Source organism: Dromiciops gliroides, chromosome 1 (genome assembly GCF_019393635.1).
Source record: "Dromiciops gliroides isolate mDroGli1 chromosome 1, mDroGli1.pri, whole genome shotgun sequence".
Lineage (NCBI taxonomy): Eukaryota > Metazoa > Chordata > Mammalia > Microbiotheria > Microbiotheriidae > Dromiciops > Dromiciops gliroides.
The window spans coordinates 661441748-661463852 of record NC_057861.1 but is presented as its reverse complement, the minus strand read 5'-3'; the positions used below and the strand labels follow the sequence as shown (position 1 = coordinate 661463852).

Below are 22105 nucleotides of genomic sequence, written 5' to 3'. Positions count from 1 at the left end.
CCCCAGGCAATTCACCTGCCTGGGTAGGGGAACTGGGTGGGGAATCAGTCAGTTCTCAGTAAATTTGCTGTTTTCAGGGATAGACAATGATGGGGGGGGGGGAGCGGCAGCTAGGTGGTACAGTGGATAAAGAACCAGCCCTGGATTTAGGAGGACCTGAGTTCAAATCCAGCCTCAGACACCTGACATGTTCTAGCTGTGTGACTCTGGGCAAGTCATTTGACCCTCATTGCCATCCTCCTCACCCCCCACCCCCACCCCCGCCAAAAAAAAAAAAAATGATTGGGTTGCTATTGATAGTGGTGAAATGGACTGACTGTAAGTAATGTAGCCACTGGCCATGGCTTTCCTCCTGGAACTCAGATGAGTGAAGCTGCTAACACTAAATGCTTGGTTCTTCCCCTGCTGTTTTATGTTTGCCCGAGAGAGAAGCTTCTGACTTCTGTCATTCTAAGAATACTGTAAAAACTTGCATTCCTCCTCCCCTCTGCTCTTCCTCCTGAACTTGACCAGCATTTCTCCTGTGTTTTGTGGTGTTTACAGTTTATATCTGCACTGTTTCCTTTAGTAATTTAACATTTTTATTTAAAATTATGCCTAGTCTTAAAGCCTTTGTGATATGTGTCTGTGATTAATAGTGAACAGAGAAGGGGACAAGAGAAAGAGAAAGTGTTGATATTGATATATAGGGAGAAACCTCTATCTAAAATGCTAGGATTTTATTCTGGAAGTGTGGGAGGGCCCTCCAAAACATAGAAGAGAATTGTGTAAATTGTATTAATAGTCACTCTTGATAAAATGCCCATAGGCAGAATTAAGACTCGATCCAGGGGGCAGCTAGGTGTTGCAGTGGATAAAGGACCAGTCCTGGATTCAGGAGGACCTGAGTTCAAATCCGTCCTCAGGCAGTTGACACTTAACTAGCTGTGTGACCCTGGGCAAGTCACTTAACCCCAATTGCCTCACCAAAACAAATAAACAAAAACAAAAAAGAAAAAAAAACAACTTGATCCAGGCTTTTCCCTCTATCCTTCAGATTAATAAAAACTTTGAATTAGCTAGTCAGAGGGATCTGATAGGAAAGTCACATTATCTTTCCCCCATTCATTTCTTCTCAAACATAATCCATAGAGACATAGGGTGGTGAGTGAGAAATAGCTCTGGCTAGTGGGAAAAGAAATGTTTTATATGAGTAAAGTATATAGAGGAGTTAATATCCCTTACTTATTACTTCTAAACTTTTAACCACTAAACCAAGAGTTCTTAACTTGGAGTCCATGAAATTTTTGTAATGGTAGATGTTTGGGGTTTTTTTTGCTGTTGTTGTTTGTTTGTTTATTTTCGTAACATGTTGCTAAATATATTTCAGTATAATTGGTTTCCTTTCTAATCATGTTTTATTTTATGCATTTAAAAACATTTTTTTTTTCCTGAGAACAGGTCTACCCAACTTCCTCAGACTGCCAAAAGACACACACACACACACACACACACACACACACACACACACACACACACACACACACACTTCTATACCTTACCAGATAGTGACACCTACTGGTTGTAGATGAATTTAATCTTTTAAACAAAGGGAGAAATTTAAAGGCAGCTCCAATTTTTGGGATTACTTTAAGAATAATCCTAGAATTGGTGCAGTTAGGTGGTTCAGTGGATAAAGCACCAGCCCTGGATTCAGGAACACCTGAGTTCAAATCCAGCCTCAGACAGTTGATACTTACTAGCTGTGTGACCCTGGGAAAGTCACAACCCTCATTGCCCTGCCAAAAAAAAAAAAAAAAAAAGAATAATCCTGGAATTGAGATTTCAATGATCTCTTTTTCTATTAAGAGAAGGGTAATTTTCTTTTTCTTTTTTTTTCTTTTGGGGGGTTAAAGTGACTTGCCCAGGGTCACACAGCTAGTAAGTGTCAAGTGTCTGAGGATGGATTTGAACTCAGGTATTCCTTATCCACTGCACCGCCTAGCTGCCCCAAGAAGGGTAATTTTCTGAGCATCGTGCTCATGGGGAGAGAAGGACAAAATATATGTAGCTTTCAGTCCTGATGCCATGGAGAGTCAAAGGAATCAGACTTTATAAGCAACCGTTATACTAAATTGTTCAGACACTGTGCACCCAATGGGAAATGGGGTAGTTTGTCAGTTCCAAATGTATTTTTCTTTAGTGCAGCCTGGTCCCTCAGAGTAGTCCTATAAAACCGAATATATGACTATAAAGGGGACTCAGTGGAATGTGAATTTAACCCGTCCAAAGTTCATTTCCATTGGGTAGGGATGGGGGACTCCATAATAGAGGTTCGAGTCATTGGTCAGGGAATGTAGTTGCATAAAACTGTGTATGAGGGAGAGATTCATCAGCATGATGTGAGGAGTTAGTCCTACTGACACTCCAAAGTTCAATTGATTTTCAAAGGGAGCATGAGATTTATTGTGGAATAGGGACCCCTATGGAAAAATGGCATCTAATCTAAAAGAAAGAGATCTTATTTGAGAATGCATGGCCTATTGTAAATCCTTTTACATATTTTTCTGAAGTGTTTATGGCCTCCATTGAATCCTTTCTTCCACTGAATTTTCTTTGGGGTAAAATTGATCTCCTCAATTAGCTTATTAAGATTAGTGCTATCTGAGAACAGGGGTCCCTGTTAATCTCATCTATGAGAAAATGAACTATATTCTTAGTTTTCCCAGAGTAAATTCTTTATAGACTCAATAATGAGCCAAAACAGAATATTTTCAGAATGCCCCCAAAATGGTACTGTCTGAGCCCAGAACTTGGGTAGAACATAGAATCACATCTGATATGTTTTCTTTTGCACCGTATTTTAAGCAATAAAGATAGTAGTATGACATGGTAGAAGAAATGTTTCACCTGGGTTTGAATTTTTGCTACTAAGTAATAAATAATCAGACCAGATTAGACATTAGATATCTCTGAACCACATTATTCTTATTTATTAAAAAAGTGCCTAATTATACTTGTACTAAGCACTTTCAAGATTTCTTTTGAGGAAATTATGACCCAAATGAAAAACAAATGTTATAAATATACAACTATTTAAGCAGCTATAGCTGCTTCTGCGTGTAGGCATTATACAAATCCTGAAGGAATAAATGAATAAAATTTGAGGAAGGCTACTGTGAATAAGTATCAAAGGAAAATGTAGAGTTAAAGTATATTACATTAAGTTCTCAATTTGGTACTAACCTTCCAAATGACATTACAAAACAATGAGCAAACATGACCTACAATGGCAGCTGAACCTACTCTTTAATTAAAGGAAGTTCCTTTGGGAGCATTAGAAAATAATTGGACCACCTTTAGAAAGTACAGTGGCCATTTCGGACCAGAGGTGAGAATTTTTTAGCTCAGAAGATTTTTCATAATGTGTGTCACTTAAAAATACTCTAAATATGCCTTCTGCTCTATCTTCATGCCTCTACCTATATATTAATGGTGAAGACTAGTATTCTGTGTAGTTTTGTAACTTACCAAGAAACTCAAAAGTATAATGAAATTTTATAAAAATTCACAAGACTAAATGAAGGAGAATTCAATTCTTCATGGGGAGGGAGAGGAAGAAAGCCCAACATCATAAGTCCTTACAGATAGAATATTGTGCATCTATGCCCATAAAGAGTATTCCAGGGGCAGCTAGGTGGCACAGTGGATAGAGCCCTGGATTCAGAAGGACCTGAGTTCAAATCTGGCCTCAGACACTTAACAATTATTAGCTGTGTGACTCTGGGAAAGTCACTTAACCCCAATTGCCTCACCAAAAAAAAAAAAAAAAGAGTATTCCAACCAAAGAATATTCCAACTGAATGCAGTGATGAATTTTTTGTTTGTTTTAACAGGACACCAATTTAGTTGAGTAGGCCCCTTTGATTTTCAGCTCATGAATACCATTTCTGGGGAAAGACACCTTGGGAAAAATTGTCTTCATTTTCATTCTTAATCCACAAAACCCGAAAACAACACCTTCATGAGAATGAAAGTGGAAAATGATTTTACTTTTGAGGAGATAATAGTGAGATATCTTCTTTTAATTCCACATCAAATTACATGTGAAATTCAGGCCAAAAAATAAAAGGTTTACATTACCATATTTTTTGCATTCATATAATTTGAAGTATCTCTCTGGAAAATTCTATTGAAACACCTGTAATTCATGGGCCACTCTCTGCGAGGTACAGAAGGATGTTATAGAATCATTAAAGGCTCTTCACTTTCTATTGTTAGCTCTAATAAAATTTGAGCTGTATTTGTCACAGAATTCAAGAAACTTGTTTAAACAACTTAACAATACACATTTTTAAAATTTTTTTTTCAGGGCAATGGGGGTTAAGTGACTTGCCCAGGATCACACAGTTAGTAAGTGTCAAGTGTCTGAGGCCAGATTTGAACTCAGGAACTCCTGAATCCAGGGCCGGTGCTTTATCCACTGTGCCACCTAGCTGCCCAGCAATATACATTTTTAAAGCAAGAGTCATGCAACATAATGACAAAAACCAGAAGTGTAGATAAATATCTTAAATTCATAGGTAGATCTGAGTGTGCCTAATGTGGAAAAGAATTAAAGGAAATAAAGATGCCTTCATTTATGTGAAAGGCTATAATATGGAGGATGCATTAAGCTTGTTCTAGTTGGCCTAAAGTGTAGAAATAGGAAATTTGTGTGCAGGTTATAAAGAGGGAGATTTTGGCTTGATGGATAAAAAAGCCAAACAATTAGAGCTGCTCTAAACATCTCAGTATTGTTCTTTTCTCATCCACTTGTGCCTTATCCTGATTCATGCTTTAAGCACCTCCATGAAAAAGGAAAATGTATCATTAGAATATAGTTAGTTCTCTTTTACTTGAGACATTGAATACAAGATGTGATAAACACTATTGAAGGGAAGAAGATTGTTGGGGATGACATTGTTGCTTGGGTATAAGCTAAAACCATGGCCCTTGGGATCCTACTCCATTTTGATTGTCTGTGATTGTCTGAAAATAGAAGCAACTTTAAGGTTAAAGATTATTTGAGGTGGATACCTTTGTAAGGTAGGTTGTTATAAAACACTGACATATCTCACTAAAATAAGGATATTTCATGAGAAATCATATTATAATAATATGTTCATAAGTTTAAGGGACAGAACTTTATTCAGATTCCTTCTTAGAAATATTTCCACTTTTTTCTACCAAATTATTTTCAATATTTTACCTCTTCCCTACTCACCATATATTCTAACAATTGCTAATTCCTTTCCACCAACTCTGTACCCACCTTTATTCAGAGCCTCACCAGCCCTTACCTGGATTATTAATAATAATTTCCTAGTTGGTCTCTCCCTTCCCCATTCTATCACTCTCATAGCCACCATTATGTGTTAACTAAGAAATTTGTCTGACAACATCACTCTCCTGACCAAACAATCATGAATAAAAGACAAATTCCTCAGCCTGGCACTCAAAGCCTCCACATTGGTAAAAGACAAATTCAAAAGCCTCCACGCTGGTTCCAGCTCAGCTTCCAGGCATACTCCCTTTCAGGCATTCTCTCTTCATGACATCATGTAGCATTAATTGTCCACTGATTTGACATCCTGTTCTACTGCTTCTATTCTCTATATCTGAAAAGGGCTCCCTCCTCATCTCTACATACTGAAATCCTCTGACCACGAGGCTTAGCTGAGGTACTACCCTCTCTTTTACAAATACTGCCACTGGTCTCGCAGCTGAATGTTCTCCCCTTCCTTCCTTTGGTCCTTTATATTGTCCTATATCACATATAATGCTCATATTGACATTGGACTCAGAAGACTTCACTTGTTTCTATCTGATCACACCTCTCATATTAGCTAGGTGACCATAGGCAAATTATTTCTCCCCTGTAAACCTCAGACTCTTTGTGGATAAAATGAAAATAATAATACCTTTACTTATTGACTCACAGAATTTTTAAGATACTCAAAAGCAAAGATAAATAAATTTTTTCCAACTTTAAAGTAAACTTCACGTCAGTATCACATAAGGTACTTTAGAAAATTAAAAGTTCTATATAAATCACACTACTTTGGTGAACCATATACTTGGACCTCTCCTGGAACTTGGAATTACTTTTATTTTATTTGGTTGATTTTGAGAGTTCTGAGAAATACCTGTCTGTATCTGATTTCAATGAAAAGAGATAGCTGTTAAATCTGCACATAGTTTATGTATAAAATCTATGACTTCTTGCCAGGAATATGGTCAAATATGTCCCTGTTAAGGTATGAATTGAACTAGATGAACTCTGTAGGCCCTCAAGCTCTAAGATTCTATAAATCTGTGTTTCTGTTGATTTACTTTCACTGTGTAGTTTGATTTCTAGACATCCAGTCTACCTCCTTCAGATGGCTCAAATGACAATGGTAATTCGTATTCTTTATATGTGGTCCAAAGGAGACCAATACAGTCTTCTTTTGAAAAGATCTGTTCAATTATCTCAGCTTTAGGACACTCCAGTGACTAAGAAGCCTGCATCTTGGGTTCATTGGTCTCCCATAATTTTCATTTTGGATTCCTTATCCACATGGTAACAAAACTGTCACATGAATGAGAGGGGTGTAGTTGAAATGCATACCAGAGAGTTAGAAATGATAGACTATTCTATCAGAAACTCATTTCAGTATTTTTTTTGAGACAAAGATTTTGTCATATCCCTCAACTAGTAATAAAATTTCAGGGAAAAACAATGACTAAAATTTGAGTTTTCCTATCACAATGGATATGTTAGCTCTCCCCTGTGGTGCAGACTTCAGTATTATTCTCAAATACTTGTTATATTAGACAAAAGAATTTTTATATGATGATGTATTCTAGGAAAATGACCTCTGAGAAAACCAGGACATAGAATTAATGGAATCACAAGAACGTTAGAGTTGGAAGAGACATCAGAGATCAAACAGTTCAGCCCTCTCACTTTACAAAAACAAAACAAAATAAACAAACAAAAACCAACAACAACAAAGAAGGAGAATAAGGACTAAATGGATAGAATAATTTGCACAAGATGACATAAGTAATCAAGATCAGAGTGTGAATTAGAACCCAGGTGTCCAGACTCCTAATTCAAACATGATTCCATTTCATCCTATTTTGTAGACCTTAGAAAACTATTATTAACTTTGTTGCTACTTGTTAAAAACTATTTTTCCCCCTTTCTTAGAGCTGGTCATTATGATGCAGGACACTAGCTTTAATGACTTCCCAAGGGACACTATTGTGGGAGTCTTCTTCCATAAGCTGCTATAAACTTAGCAGGGAATTCTTAAGCTCTGTTCCATGGGAAATTAAGCAATTTTCCAATCCATTTATCGTGGGGCATTAGACCCTTACTTTTCCCTGTAGAAATCTTTCTTTTAGCCTATGTGTTCATAAGGAAGGTTCTCTGTTAGCTAAAGAAATCAAATAGATGATAAATATAAATAATTTATAAACCACTTTTATTATTATTATTACTATTATTATTATTAAATAATAAAAGAGAAGTATGTTCCAACATAAGGGACACTTTCAATATCTATCTTTATTTGAAAATTTTACTTAGATTAGTCTAGATAGATTAGTGTTGAATTTTCTAGTTTTTTGTCCCAAGTATTGGTCAATCTTTTATTCTGGAAACTCTCTTCTGTGAAAAAAAAAAAAAGGAAGATAAGGGGTTTTTTTGATAATCCATTTACAATTCTTCTCAACAAATATTTCTTTAAAGAAGAGTACTACTCTAGATACTGGAGGAAAATTGAGGCCACAAAATGTGAGTTGGAAGGAACCTTATAGTTTATTTAATCGAGCCTACACAGGAACAAGAATCTGCTCTGCATCATAAGCAGCAAGTGCTCACCCAATCTTTTCTTCTTGGAATCTTAAGATAAAGGGACCACCACATTGGCATCCTTCTCTGAGGGTGCACCTCAATCTTCCTTGTCACTAAAGAAACTGTCTATGGTCCTCCCCTTTCTCTGTCTGCTTATCTTGCCTTTCTTTTACTTGACTTTTAGCTCCTTAAAATGGGGTACCATTTCCAGGCTGCATGTTCCAAGCTTTAGGGAGTCCCAGGTGGTATAATTTAAGGAGGGGCAAGTTCTTCACTTGCCTGGCCTGTTCCCTGGTTCATAGACAACCCCAGGCCAACTTGTTAATCAACTAGATTTGTGTCCTGTGTTTGTCAGCTTCAATGAGCCAGTGCCCTTCCCCAACCTGGGCCACTGCTACTCAAGCGTACCTCCTAGTTCCTAGCAAGGGTGAAAAAACCCAAGTTCAGCCTCAGTACCACCAGAGACCCTTGTAATCTCTCCCCTGCCAAGGGCTCAGCCCTCTCATCAGATTGTGAGCTTACTTCCAGACAACATTGGCACTACAGCTTATTCAGAGGCGGGGGCGGGGGGGGGGCTCTTTCTCTGGCCAAGCCTTCCTGGGACTGGATCTGTGTTAGTGGGACTGTGGGGTTGGGTTCTACTCCTGTCTCAGCACAACAGTTCCCTCTTTCTCACCTTCCAAGCTGTCTTTGGTTAGAAAATCAACCCAGTCTTTTCACAATTATCCAGTGAGTACTGATTACAGAAATAAAAATTAAAACTACTCTGAGGTACCACCTCACAGCTATCAAATTCGGTAATTATTTTCATTTCTTTTTTTGTATTTTCCCCCCTTTGTTCTGATTCTTCTCTCACAACATGACTGTAATGTATAACCTATATCAGATTGCTTCCTGGCTTTAGGAGTGGGGAGGGAAAGAAGGAAGGGAGAAAAATTTGGAACTCAAAATCTTACAAAAATGAATGTTGAAAACTATCTTTACATATAATTGGAAAAATAAAACAAAATACTATTAAAAATATCAAGTGAGAAGCAACCCATTCTACTTGGAGATAAATCAAATTAATGTGATTCTAATGCCTACCCCCTTATACAAGGCATCATTTCAGCTTCTACTCATTGCTCTTAGTTGTAACCTCTATGGCCAGGCAAAACACGTACAATTCCTTTTCCACATGAAAATACATTAAGTAGTTTGGAACAGCCACAATGCTCCCTCTAGCTCTTCTTTTCTCCATGTTGAGATGCCACAGTTTCTTTAGCCTATCTTCATATGATATAAAATGATACAAAAATTAAATTGAATAGGGTCCTTGCCCCATGGGCAAGTCTAGTAGGGACCATCAGTACAGTCATAAAAAATAAATGTTGCTTTTTTCTTTGGGATGAAAAGAAATCTCATGGACCCATAAAGACAAGTTTTAGAAATGCATTTACATATATTAAAAATTCATTTTTATCAAATTGAATTGAAACACATTGATCATAACTATGTCTAAAGTTATTAAAGGCAAGTTTCACTTACCATATAATGTAAGCTCATCATATGTGGGAATTGCTTCATTTTGTACTTATATTCTCCTTGAAAAATGCCTACAAGTAGTAGATGCATAATAAATGCTTTCTGACTTATCACTTTCTAATCATTTATTAGTTCAGAAGTTCTAAGTATTCTTCATATAAAACAACAGAATTTTCTTTTTTGTTGTTTTGCTCTTCCAACTACATTAGTTTATTTCCTTTGTGAAAAACACTTGTTTTTACGCATGTGTATCATTTCTCCAGGATGACAGGCTCAGCATGCAAAAATATCTTGAAAAACTACGTAGAATATTGGGCTGAATCAAATAAGATGATAGTAGTTTGAAATGTACTCCAGATTTATAAAGATCAAATTTTACAGGATAAGTAATCTTACAGGGGATAAAGTCTCAAGAACAAAATTCAGATGACAAAAAAATAAAATTTTTCTGATAAGCTAAAGAAAACAAAACAGACCTATATGAAGAGAAGTATGTGGATTAAGAGAGAACTTATCAACAAGCTTAGAATTTTTAAGTAGGTCTCCAACTAATCATTTATATAAAATATATTACAAGACTATAATGAGATATTTCTATGTTGCAGGAAACCACAAAATGATGAAGATAGAAAAGCATGAAAAGACTCCTCCAAAATGAAGGAAGCAGTGATAGGAAAACAATATAAACAATGACTACAGCAGTGTAAAAGAAACAAGCAAGAGATAAAAAAGCAACTTTGCTTTTCTAAATTTTAAGATATGTACAAGGGAGAAGGAAGATATTGGGAAATGTGGGTTATGGAAAGACAAAGGTATCAATAAAAATTTATGTAAAATAACATGCACAGAGAAGATATAAGCAAGGGCAAGCAACAGGATACATACAAAACCATGGCATGGAATATTAAGAAAAGTGTCCCAGGAACAACAGATAGAAAGAAAGGTTCCATTTAAAATAACTGTGGACAATATAAACTGCTTAGGAATATACCTCCAAAGGCAAACACAGCAACTATATGACCAGAATTACAAAACACTTTTCATAGAAATAAAGTCAGATCTAAACAATTGGAAAAATATTAATTGCTCATGGGTAGTCAGAGCCAACGTAATAAAAATTAAAATTCTACCTAAGTTAATTTATATATTTAGTGCTATACCAATCAAACAATCAAAAATATTATATAGAGCTAGAAAAAATAATAATGTAATTCATCTGGAAAAACAAAAATTCCAGGATATCATAGGAATCAATGAAAAAAATACAAAAAATGTGGTCTAGTATTACTAGATCTCAAACTATATTATAAAGTGGTAATTATCAAAACAATCTGGTACTGACTTGAGAAATAGAAGTTATATTAGTGGAATAGAATAGATAGAAATTATATTATAGTAAATGACTATAGTAGTTCAGTATATGATAAACCCAATGATCTAAGATTTTGGAACAAAAATTCATTATTTAACAAAAAAACTGCTAGGAAAACTGGAAAATAGTATGGCAGAAACTAGGTATAAACCAACATCTTACACTGTATACTAAAATAAGGTCAAAATGGGTACATGAAAGGCAAATTAAAACAATTCTGAGGTATTACCTCACACCTATCAGAGTGGCAAATATAACAAAAACAGAAAATATTGGATGCTGGAGGGGATGTGGGAAATATGGGATGCTAACCCACTGTTGGTGAAAAGATCCAACCATTCTGTAGAGCAATTTGCAACTATGCCCAAAGGGCTATAAAACTGTGCATACCCTTTCATCCAGCAATACCACTGCTAGGTTTATATCCCAAAGACATACCCAAAAAGAGAAAAAGATCTATTTGTACAAAAATATTTATACCAGCTCTTTTTGTGGTGGCTAAGAATTGGAAATCAAAGGAATGCACATTAATTGGGGAATGGCTAAACAAACTATAGTATATGATGGTGAGTGTATATTATTGTGCCATAAGAAATGACAGGCAGGATGACTTCAGAAAGACCTGGAAAGACATGTATGAAATAACGTATTGTGAAGTAAGCAGAACCAAGAGAACATTGTACACAGAGACAGCAATATTGTTTGATGAAGAACCGTGAATTACTTGACTATTCTCAACAATACAATGATCCAAGACAATCCAAAAGAACTATTGATGAAACATATTATCCACCTCCAAAGAACCGAGATTGATTGAACATAGACTGAAGCATGCTATTTTTCACTTTCTTTCATTTTTATCTTTTAATTAAGTTTTCTTGTACAAAATGATAAATATGGTAATGTTTTACATAATCATACATGTATAACCCATATCTGATTGTTTTCCACCTCAGGGAGTGGGGAGGAGAGGGAGGGAAAGAGGGATAAAAATTGGAACCCAAAGTGAATAGAAAAATGTTTATTATTAAAAAAAAAAAAGAGAGATTACAGGCAAGCAGACAATGTGCCTTGGGATCAGGAAGACCCAGGTTCAAATTTTGCTTCTTCCAGAAGCTGGATATATTATTCTAGGCAAAGCATTTAACATCTCAATGCCACATGACCACTCGTTAAGAGATGTCCATCTGTATTGGTAAAGAAGTTCTTCACCAGAAATTCCCTACTCTGATGAAACTGCAAATCTTACTTTTAAAAAATGGAAGAGAGTATAGTTTGGCAAGAACTCAGAGCAGATGAAACAGTAATATGAACTGATCGTGGTCAAGAAGGCTTGTTCTATTATAGTTATTTTGTTATGTCTTCCCCAACTCCCACATTAGATTGAAGGCTTCTTGAAACTGGTGGTGATGCTGTTTCTACATTACACATTTTTAAGCACTGTTGAAATACTAGAAATTAAAATAGAAATTTGACAAACACTTGTCAAAGAAACTGTAGAAGAGAATTGGTTCTTCAAGTAAGAATGAAATAGAAGCCTCAAGGTCTCTTCTGTGATTCTACAAAACAGTAAGACGAAATGGGGGAAGTTATATGCACTAGATCAATGGGGAACCAAGAACAAATGACGTTATGAAAATAATATATAAATAGAAAAGTGTCAAAAATGCTTGATTCAGTAAATGCTGGAGCACTTTCTATTTGATCCCAGAGACAATAGGAAACCACTGGAGTTTATTGAGTATGTGTGGGGGTGGGGGGGAGGTGCGGTGGGGGGTTACTAGAACTGACCTGAGCTTCAGGAGAATCACTTCAGTAGATGATTGGAGTGATTGGGGAGAGAGGTGACGCACGCAACCCCACCAGCCAGCTATTGCAAAAATTAAGGAGTAAGAATGGGGCATATGCAAGATATATTGCAAAGGTGAAGTGGACAGTCCTTTACAATAGCTTGATATGGGGAGGAGGGTGAGAGATGGTGAGGATTCTAGGATGACTCCCTCTTTGAGCTTCCAAATGAGAAACTTTCATATTTATTTCAGAATGCAATTATTTTCAAGGACTAAAATCCTTACAGACATCATTATTGAAATTAATGTTCTCATTTTAAAAAAAATGTCACAGCTCTTTTCCCCCTAAAATATTTACTTCTTCTCTCACTAATGGTTACATAAATATTGAGAAATCTGAGAGTAATTACTATATCATTCATTATAAAATGTAATTGATGCAGGAGGCATTAATGTAAAAGTAATTTTCTTGCAATATTTATTTGACACCTATCATCATTTGCCTTTTTAAAATATTTTAACAAGAAGTATGGAAAAGCAGGTAAAGTATTTGCAGAAATAGTAGTAAATCAACCTGACACTGGTAAACTACAAAGAACCACACTGGATATGTCAGAGAGGATTGACATAAAAGCAATTAGATTTCCTTTCAGAGTGGAATTGATAAAAGAAATGTAAGCTAAGCTTGTAGGAGGCAAATGTTTTAGAATGTTTTGCTCAAAACAAGTCACACACTCTTTGTCTTACATGTCATCATTGCTTCAGAGAAAGCATTAAGGAAATCCAGGGCATAAGACTGAACCACAGATATCTGAACATCAGAAATGTAAGCAACATTTACTTCACATTCAGCACATTTAATGTCTATTGTCTACCTAGTCTGCACAGTTACAACAATCGAGGTGGTGATTAAAAGCTAGCATGGGTTCATTAAGAATAATTTACAAAAGACTAACTATTTCTTTTGGTACAACTAATAAGTTGGTATATGAGGAGAATTTTATTGTACACAAAACATACCTGAAGTTTAGCAGGGAACTCAACAAATTTGCCCATTGTTCTGAGGAATTGAAAAATGATCTCAAAAACCTGTAATTATTGAAATCATGTGTCAAATACAAAAATAGATAGAGACTTTGATAACAATTAATTTGAGGTACAGAGTATGACTTCAAAATATCAAACAAAGAGTAGTAGGCCTCCACCAGTTGCAGACGACCATGGATCAGCGCCTTGAAGAGCCACAGGCCACAATGTGGCTGTGCAGGTCAATGTGGGAGCCGCAGTTCCTGAGTGACTTAAAACTGGTAACTGCCGCATCCCGTGTTGTATCTACCCCATAAGGAGTATCTGGAGTATCCTCTCTAGGGCGCTGGCCTGGGCAGATCAATATGGAAAACAAGCTGTTGCCCATGCAGCAGGTTTTCCCTCTCTGTGACATTGGTGGATCCAAAGGAGAGGCAGAGTCAATACAGTTTGGCACCAGTGCCACCAAAGGAGTTGCCTAAGGGACTCTGACTCCTGATTTTTCATTGGGGTTAACTCCTGAAGCCAAGGCAGGGGAGGTTTAAAATCAGGGTTCCTTCCCCTAGGTGGAAGAGTAATAAAGAATAAACAACAATAATAACAATGATTACACATGTATTGTATTCTAGACCTACAAAATGATAAAGTTATAAATATACAATGAAAAATTAAATTAATCCATGCCCACAAAGAACTTGTATTCTGATAGGGAAGGAGAGCACATACAGAGAGTGCTGATGAGAGAAAAGAGTTTTGGTCTGGTATAGTTAAGCAAGATGTTTACTGAGGTCATGAGTCAGTCAATTATGACCCTTCTTTCCATAAACATTTATGGAAATATTTAATTACTGTTCTTAAAGCAAGAGATAGAGTATGTTATATGTGTCTATGTACATGTATGCATGTATATATGTATGTGTGTATATATTATATATACATATACAGACATGTACGTTTATATACATATACACAAATATATATACATATATGTCAGTGTATATATACTCTATAGTGTATATATACACATATACATATACATAAATATATGTGTGTATATATATAAGCGTGTGTATATATATATAAGCATGTGTATATACATATGTGTGTGTATATATACATAAAGAATATATAATACTTGCCATAAGGCCCATACCCTAAATAAATACAAAGTATACTATATACACACACATATATTCATACAGGCATACACATATATCCATACATTTATATGTACTTGTATGTGTGTATTTATGTATGTGTATGTGTGTATATGTATGTGTGTGCATGTGTGTGTGTGCTTTTGGGATGGGCCTCATGTCAAGCTACCTGAATGGCTGGCTGGATAGGCTATGAAGCACAGTCTGGTACTGGCTTGATAGTGGATTAGGAGAGCTTGTACTCATTCATTCACAAATCAAATAGCTTAGCCTCAGTCAATCTTTTAAAGCTAAAAGGATTAATTCTCCCAGGAAGGGGTGACATGGTCTCTTCAGGTACAGATGGTGATGTTCCGAGTAGGGCAGAAAAGAAACTGTGCCGGGGAGATGAAAAATTATCCTAATGGACATTTTGATGGAATGTTCAGGTAAGAGTATATCAGAGTAAAAATATTTGATGCAAAAAATAGAAGCTTTTTAATGGAATGCTAGCTCAATCTGTCAAATTTTTTTTAATATGGCAGCCAAAAATACCAATGTGATTTGGACTATATCCACAGAAACACACTTTTAAAAACGGAATTCCTAATCAATGAATGAGAGACAATGTAATAATGTGGCAGAAGCTTGGATAGTGGAAGACTTGGGTTTAAGTCTTGCATTTGACATTTGTTATCTTTCATACCATGTGCATTTTGCTTACTTATCACTGCTCTCTAGCAACTCTCTAACAGTGTAAACAACAGAGGAGTTATGGATTAGAATTAGTAGACATAGTTTCAACACAAGAATTACTTATATTTATTAAATCACAGAGTCAGATTTTTAAGAAAGTTAACATATATTTTATAAAGTGTCTATTATGTTCTAAGCAATGAGGAAATAAAAATAGGTCTAAACTCTGGCTCTCTGGGATCTTAGAATGGGAATCCAATATGATACAAATCACATTAATAATACACCACAATTGCACTTCTGCTTTGAGTTTAGGCAAACTGAATTCAGTGTTAGTTGCTTATCATAAATTACCCTTGGCTCATATCACTACCAAGGGTATCCCTTTAGAACCTCACAGTATAGCTCATTTTGGGGACTTTGCACATGAAGGAAAAAAGCAGGCTCACCTCCTATGCACTGAAGCTAATGGTATAATTTAGATCTAGGATAACCTTTATTTTACCTAACAGAAAGAATGTAAAATCACAGCAGTCCAGAAGTGACATGATAATTCTTCTTCACTGTCATACATTCTACCCTATTCCTAAAGAATCTATACAATGTTCTAGGCATATATTTCTACTTGGTGTGTGAGAATTCACAGGAAGAGCAAGCCAATAAAAATGAAACTAAAGCTAACATCATACAAAATACTGTTGACATTCATGGTTCCAGTGGATGATATGGAAGCTTTAGAGATAATTTTTAAGATAAAGAATTATTCTTGAGATTACAGAGTCCTCTTATTTTGGCAAAGACAAAAGTGCTAATGACTCAGTAAACTTTTAAAAATAAGTACCCTACCTTCAAGGCCTTCCTCTTTAGAGATATAAATCATGTCAGGACAATTTTGAGCCACTTTCTGAGAGGGAGTGAGGGGAGGTGCAACTTGTCCTATTCTCCATCTCCTATGCTGCTAAATTGGCCACAAGAGCAGAACCCAATTTTAACATAAAGTTAAGTCTAGAAATAAGAGATAAAAATGAGCAAACAACAATGCAGCCACACAACTTCATTATAACAAGTTACTGGAATGACAGGGAAAATCAAGACACAAAACCAGAAGAAAGCAACTAAAGAAAACTAGAAAAGGAATAAATTAGAAATCTCCAATTAAACAACAATTTGGAAATACTAAAAATCAAAAGAGAGATTAATAAAACTGAAAATGAGAAAACCATTGAACTAATAAATAAAGCAAGAGGCTGGTTTTAAGGTTAAAAACAAAATGAATTATTGGTAAATTTAATTAAAAACAAAAAGAAGAAAAATAAATTACCAGTATCACAAATGAAAATGGGAAATTCATCACTAATGGAAATGAAATAAAAACAATTATTAGTAGCTATTTTGCCCAATTATATGCCAGTAAATCTTACAATTTAAGTAAGATGGAATATTTATTAAAATATGAATTGCCAAGATTAACAGAAGAGAAAATAGCGTACTTAAATATCCATTTGTTATAAAAAGGATTTGAACTGTCATCAATGAGCTCCCTAAGGTAAAAAAAAAAATCCCAAGGACCAAATGGATTCATGAGTGAATTACACCAAACTTTTAAAGAACAATTTATTCTAATACTGTTTGAATTATTTGGAAAAATAGGGAAGAGGTTATATTATATTCCTTTTATGACAGAAACATAGCACTGATACATAAACAGGAAGAGCAAAAAGAGAGAAAGAAAAATTTAGATAAATTTCCCCAATTAATATTGAATAAACAATTAATAATAACTAAGAAACCAAAATATTGATTAAATTAATGAATTTCAAAATATATTAGCAAGTTTATAACAATATCACACACATATATATATGTATATAAATATTATGGACTATATTAATAATAAGACTAACAAATATCATGTTATCTCAATTTATGCTGGAAGAAACCTTTTGAAAAAATACCACACTCATTCCTAATTAAAAAGCATTAGAAATCATAAAAATAAATAGATCTTTCCTTAAAATGATAATTAATATCTATATCAAACCATCATCAGGGATGATGATGTTACTATGTGTGTGTGTGTGTGTGTGTGTGTGTGTGTGTGTGTATATATATATATATATATATATATATACATATATACATATATATACACATATATACACATACACATATACATATATACTCACAAGTATATGTATATATGTGTGTGTATGTATATATATGTATATATATTTATTTATCAAGTATATATACACAAAGTAAAACTTTGTGTTACAACTTCTCTTCCTCCCTCCCTTCCCTCCCCTACCTCAAGAACTCAAGCAATTCAATATAAGTTATACATGAGTACTGATGGAAAACATACCCACATTAGCTAGATTGTTGGAGAAAGATAAAAAACAAAACTTCAGATTAAGGAATTGTCAAAAAAATGTGTTTCAATCTGTTTTCAGATACCGTCAGTTATTTCTCTGTATATGGATTGCAATTTTCATAAGTCCTTCAGGGTTATATTGGAACATTGTCTTGTTGAAAATAACCACATGCTTTCCAGCAGATCATTTTACACTATTGCTGTTATTTTGTATACAGTACATTTCACTCTGCTTCAGTTCATGTAGGTTTTTCCAGGTTTTTCTGATAACATCCTCTTCATCATGACTTTTATATGGTACCTTAAATTTGACAAACCAGCCAGCAGACCTTTGTGTGCTGGATTCTTAGCTACAATAAGTCTGCGCCCCTCCTCCCATTGCTCAGGATTTCTTCCCAGTTCCCTGCTGGGGTGGGATAGCTGAATTCCTCCTTTTGTCCCGCTGACACCCCTGAATTCCCCCCCCCCGACCTCCCAGCCAGTCGTTCAGCCCTCTCACCTGACTGTAAGCTTAGTTCCAGAAGACACTGGTGATGCAGCTGTTTCTTAGGTTCCAGGATAAGTTCCTCACGCACAGTATGTCTGGGGTCTGTGTTGGTTTAATTGTGGGGTTGGACTCTGCTTACAGCCCAGTAAGTCCTCCTTTAATCTGGAAAATAATCTCAGCCCATCTTTTTGTGTGTTTTTGCAGCTCTAGGGCTTGTTTTATTGCTGTTTTGGGGTTAATTGTGTCAGGAGCTTTGTGGGTTTAATGTTTTTCCTTGCCCATCTTGACTCTGCCCCCAGGCCAGGGCAGTTCTACTTGATAATTTCCTGAAATATGGTGTCTAGACTCTTTTTCTGAGCATGACTTTCAAGTAGTCAAATAATTCTCAAATTAGCTCTCCTGGATCTATTTTCCAGGCCAGTTTTCTTTCCACTGAGGTATTTCACATTTTCTTCTATTTTTCATTGTTTTGATACTGTTTGATTGATTACTGGTGTCTCATTGAGTCCTTAGCTTTCATCTGCCCAATTTGCATTTTTAAGGCATTATTTTCTTCAGTAAGCTTTTGCATCTCCTTTTCTATTTTGTCAAATGTAATTTTTTTGTTTGTTTTTGTGGAGCAGTGGGGGTTAAGTGACTTCCCCAAGGTCACACAGCTAGTAAGTGTCAAGTGTCTGAGGCCAGATTTGAACTCAGGTACCCCTGAATCCAGGGCTGGTACTTTATCCACTGTGCCACCTGGCTGCCCCTTTAAAATGTATTTTTTAAGGAATTGTTTTCTTCAGTCAATTTTTGTGCTTCCTTTGCCAATATGTTGATTCTTTGTGCTTCCTTTTCCAAGCTGTTGATTCTTTTTTCATAATTTTCTTTTGTAGCTTTCATTTCTCTCATTTCTCTTCTCATTTTTTTTTTCTTTTACCTCTCTCATTTGTTTTTTCACACCCTTTTTGGGCTCCTCCAAGAAGGCTTTTTGGTCATGAGGCCAAATTCATCTTCCCTCTTGAGGCTTCACATGTATGCATTTTGCGATTATTGTCTGCATATGAGTTTGTTTTGCTTTTCCCTGTCAATACAAAAACTCTCAATGGTAAGGGTTCTTTTCTGTTTCTTACATATATTGTGGCTTTTGTTGTTGTTGTTTTTGGTTTTTGGTTTTTTTTTTGGTGAGGCAATTGGGGCTAAGTGACTTCCCCAGGGTCACACAGATAATAAGTGTCAAGTGTCTGAGGCTGGATTTGAACTCAGGTACTCCTGAATCCAGCCAGCTATCTGCACCACTACATGAGTTTTTTGATTCCCATGCTTACTTCAAATAGATATGAAGCAAATTTAGTTTTCTTTTAATAGTATAGGGTAAGTACGACCAAAATACTGACATGTATCCCCTTTTCCCTCAAAGCATACACACAATAAGCATATTTTAATTCTAAGAGAAATAAGAAAAGTCATTTCCCTAGGAACTGTGCCCTATATATGAAACCTGTGCTCTTTCTTTGAAAGTCAATACTTATTGGGAATTGGCTCAAGGGATATTTGAAGTCAAATGCATTTTGAAAGCTTGATGTAAGTTTCTGCTCTCAATAGCAGTAAAGAGCACATATTCTGTACTATATAAGCTGTAGAATAACATATATTAATGCTAATCTTAGGGTAGGGAATGAAGTTCTTTTCTGATTTGCTGTGAGGAAGTATTATCTGGATGTGTGTATAAACAATTCAGAGGTCCAAAAAAGATATATTGTGTATGTATGCATATACACACACATATATATATGTATATGTACATACCCATATATTTATCTATGTATATATGTGTGGATGTGTGTGTGTATATACATACACATGCATGTATATACACATCTAAAGACAGACAGACCAAAGCATAAAATCACCTGGATCACTGATTTTTAAAATCCAACTTTTATTTCTGTTTTTTAATTGTGCTTTACACAAAAAGAAGCCAAGAATTGACAAGATGTGTTTACCTTTCAATGATAATTATTTGAATCACATGTAACTAACTGTCTAGAACATGCCGAGCAATTTCAGATCCCTTCTCTTTCCGCACAGAGGGTACAGAGCTCCCAGTAGCACTCATAAGTGTTGATTATTATGACTGCTGTTTTTAAATAGAGGAGTAGTATTTTATGATTTTGGAAGAAATATCACATGCCTGCCTGGGATGAGAGGCCCATGAAGGGCCTCATTTTGCTGTGGCAAATTGCTTAAAAAAGCAATTTGGCTGTCTGAATTTAAAGGAAGAGACTAAAGAGCTGCCCCTGAGCACATGCACCTGTGCTACTAATAACACATCAACTCAAAGGTGATGATTGTAAACAAGGACTTATGAAATGTAGCTGCCTTTCAATTCAATTCAAAATCAAGAAGAATTTACCAAGCCTCTTGTATCTGCCAAGGCACTGTTCTAAGTAGTGAGGGTATAAATACAAGACAAATGATTTTCAGTCTCCAAGGCCCTTATATTTTTACAGGACAGGAACTTTTATCCAAGGGCTTGTGAACTTGGATGGTGAAAAAAAATCTTTATTTTCACTAACTTTTAATTAAAATGTTACATTTCCTTCAAGTATTTAAAAGTATTATTTTAAGAAAAGGTCAAAGGCATTTATCACACACACAGACGCAAATTCATACACATGCATGAAGTAATATCTCTACTGGAGATAGATCAAATTAATAGACAAGTAAATATAAACACATACATACTCAATACAAAATAATTTCCTATTTAGAAAAGAACCCTAATGAACTCAACAAAAGTCTCACATAGAAGTAACAGTGAGAAGAGAAAGAGAAGAAAATCCATGTTTTCTTCAGTCTTGGAACTACAAACTTTAAAAAGCTGTAATGCTTATGGGTTTAACAAAGATTATTTTCCAAAGTCCTTTTGTTGTTTTTTGTTTTTTAAATAACCCAAACTCTCTATTTGTACCCATCTATTCTGTAGTGAAAAATATACTTCACAGACAGATCCTTCAAATATGTGGTAAACCTCTTTTCTTTTAGAGGTTGGGGAAAGTAAAAATTTAAATACAAGAGAGATACTGTAATTACAATCTGGAGCAAATCTGATTAGTATGTAAAATCAAGATTTAGGAGAAATCGTATGCCAATACTTTAAAATTATTTTCTTTTGGTTCATAGTGAATTCCATATTTCAAGGTGAAAGAAAACCATAAAAAAATAGAGCTACAAGATACCTTAGAAATTATAATTCTACCCCCTCATTTTAGAGACTGAGAAAAGCCCTCAAGAAGAAGTAAATTGGCCTATTGCACAGATAGTAAGTGACTGGGTCAGGATTCAAACTTAGATACTCAGACTCTAAATCAAATATTCTTTTTACTTAATCAAGATTCCTTCTCAATGTATGTGTATATATATGTATATATATATATATATATATATATATATATATATATATATATACATTTTTCTTTGTTTTGTTGATTTTTATAACTTCAAGTCTATGTGGTCACTGATGCTGATTGGTATTGAGAAAGAATACCAAAATGTAAATGTATAGGCCCCTTACCATCTGTAGGTTTATAGCTTAGGTGGAGAAACATCTTATAAAAAAATACAGGTACCAGTACAAGATATCTTACTTTAGGTTCCAAGGGATGATGCAGACAGTAAGTGCTATAGGAGTTAAGAGGAGGGACTGACTGTCAATATCTGGAGTGGTTGAATACAGTCTCATGAAGTTGGTCTGACTTGATCTGGGTCCTTTGTCAAGGACATTCCTGAAAGAAGGAGGAAAAGTGACAGGGTTTGGTGACTAATTAAATATTGAGGGAGAGAGAGGGAAATAA

At 35.2% G+C, this 22105-nt stretch overlaps 1 long non-coding RNA gene across 1 annotated transcript in view; it reads left to right on the top strand.

The window, feature by feature from the left end:
• LOC122736295 overlaps positions 1–10481 on the top strand; it is a 47681-nt gene extending 37200 nt beyond the window's left edge. The window contains exon 4 of the long non-coding RNA XR_006354185.1: positions 9994–10481. This is a non-coding gene — a long non-coding RNA (uncharacterized LOC122736295). The remainder of the gene's footprint in view (positions 1–9993) is intronic.
• Positions 10482–22105: the final 11624 nt, after the last annotated feature.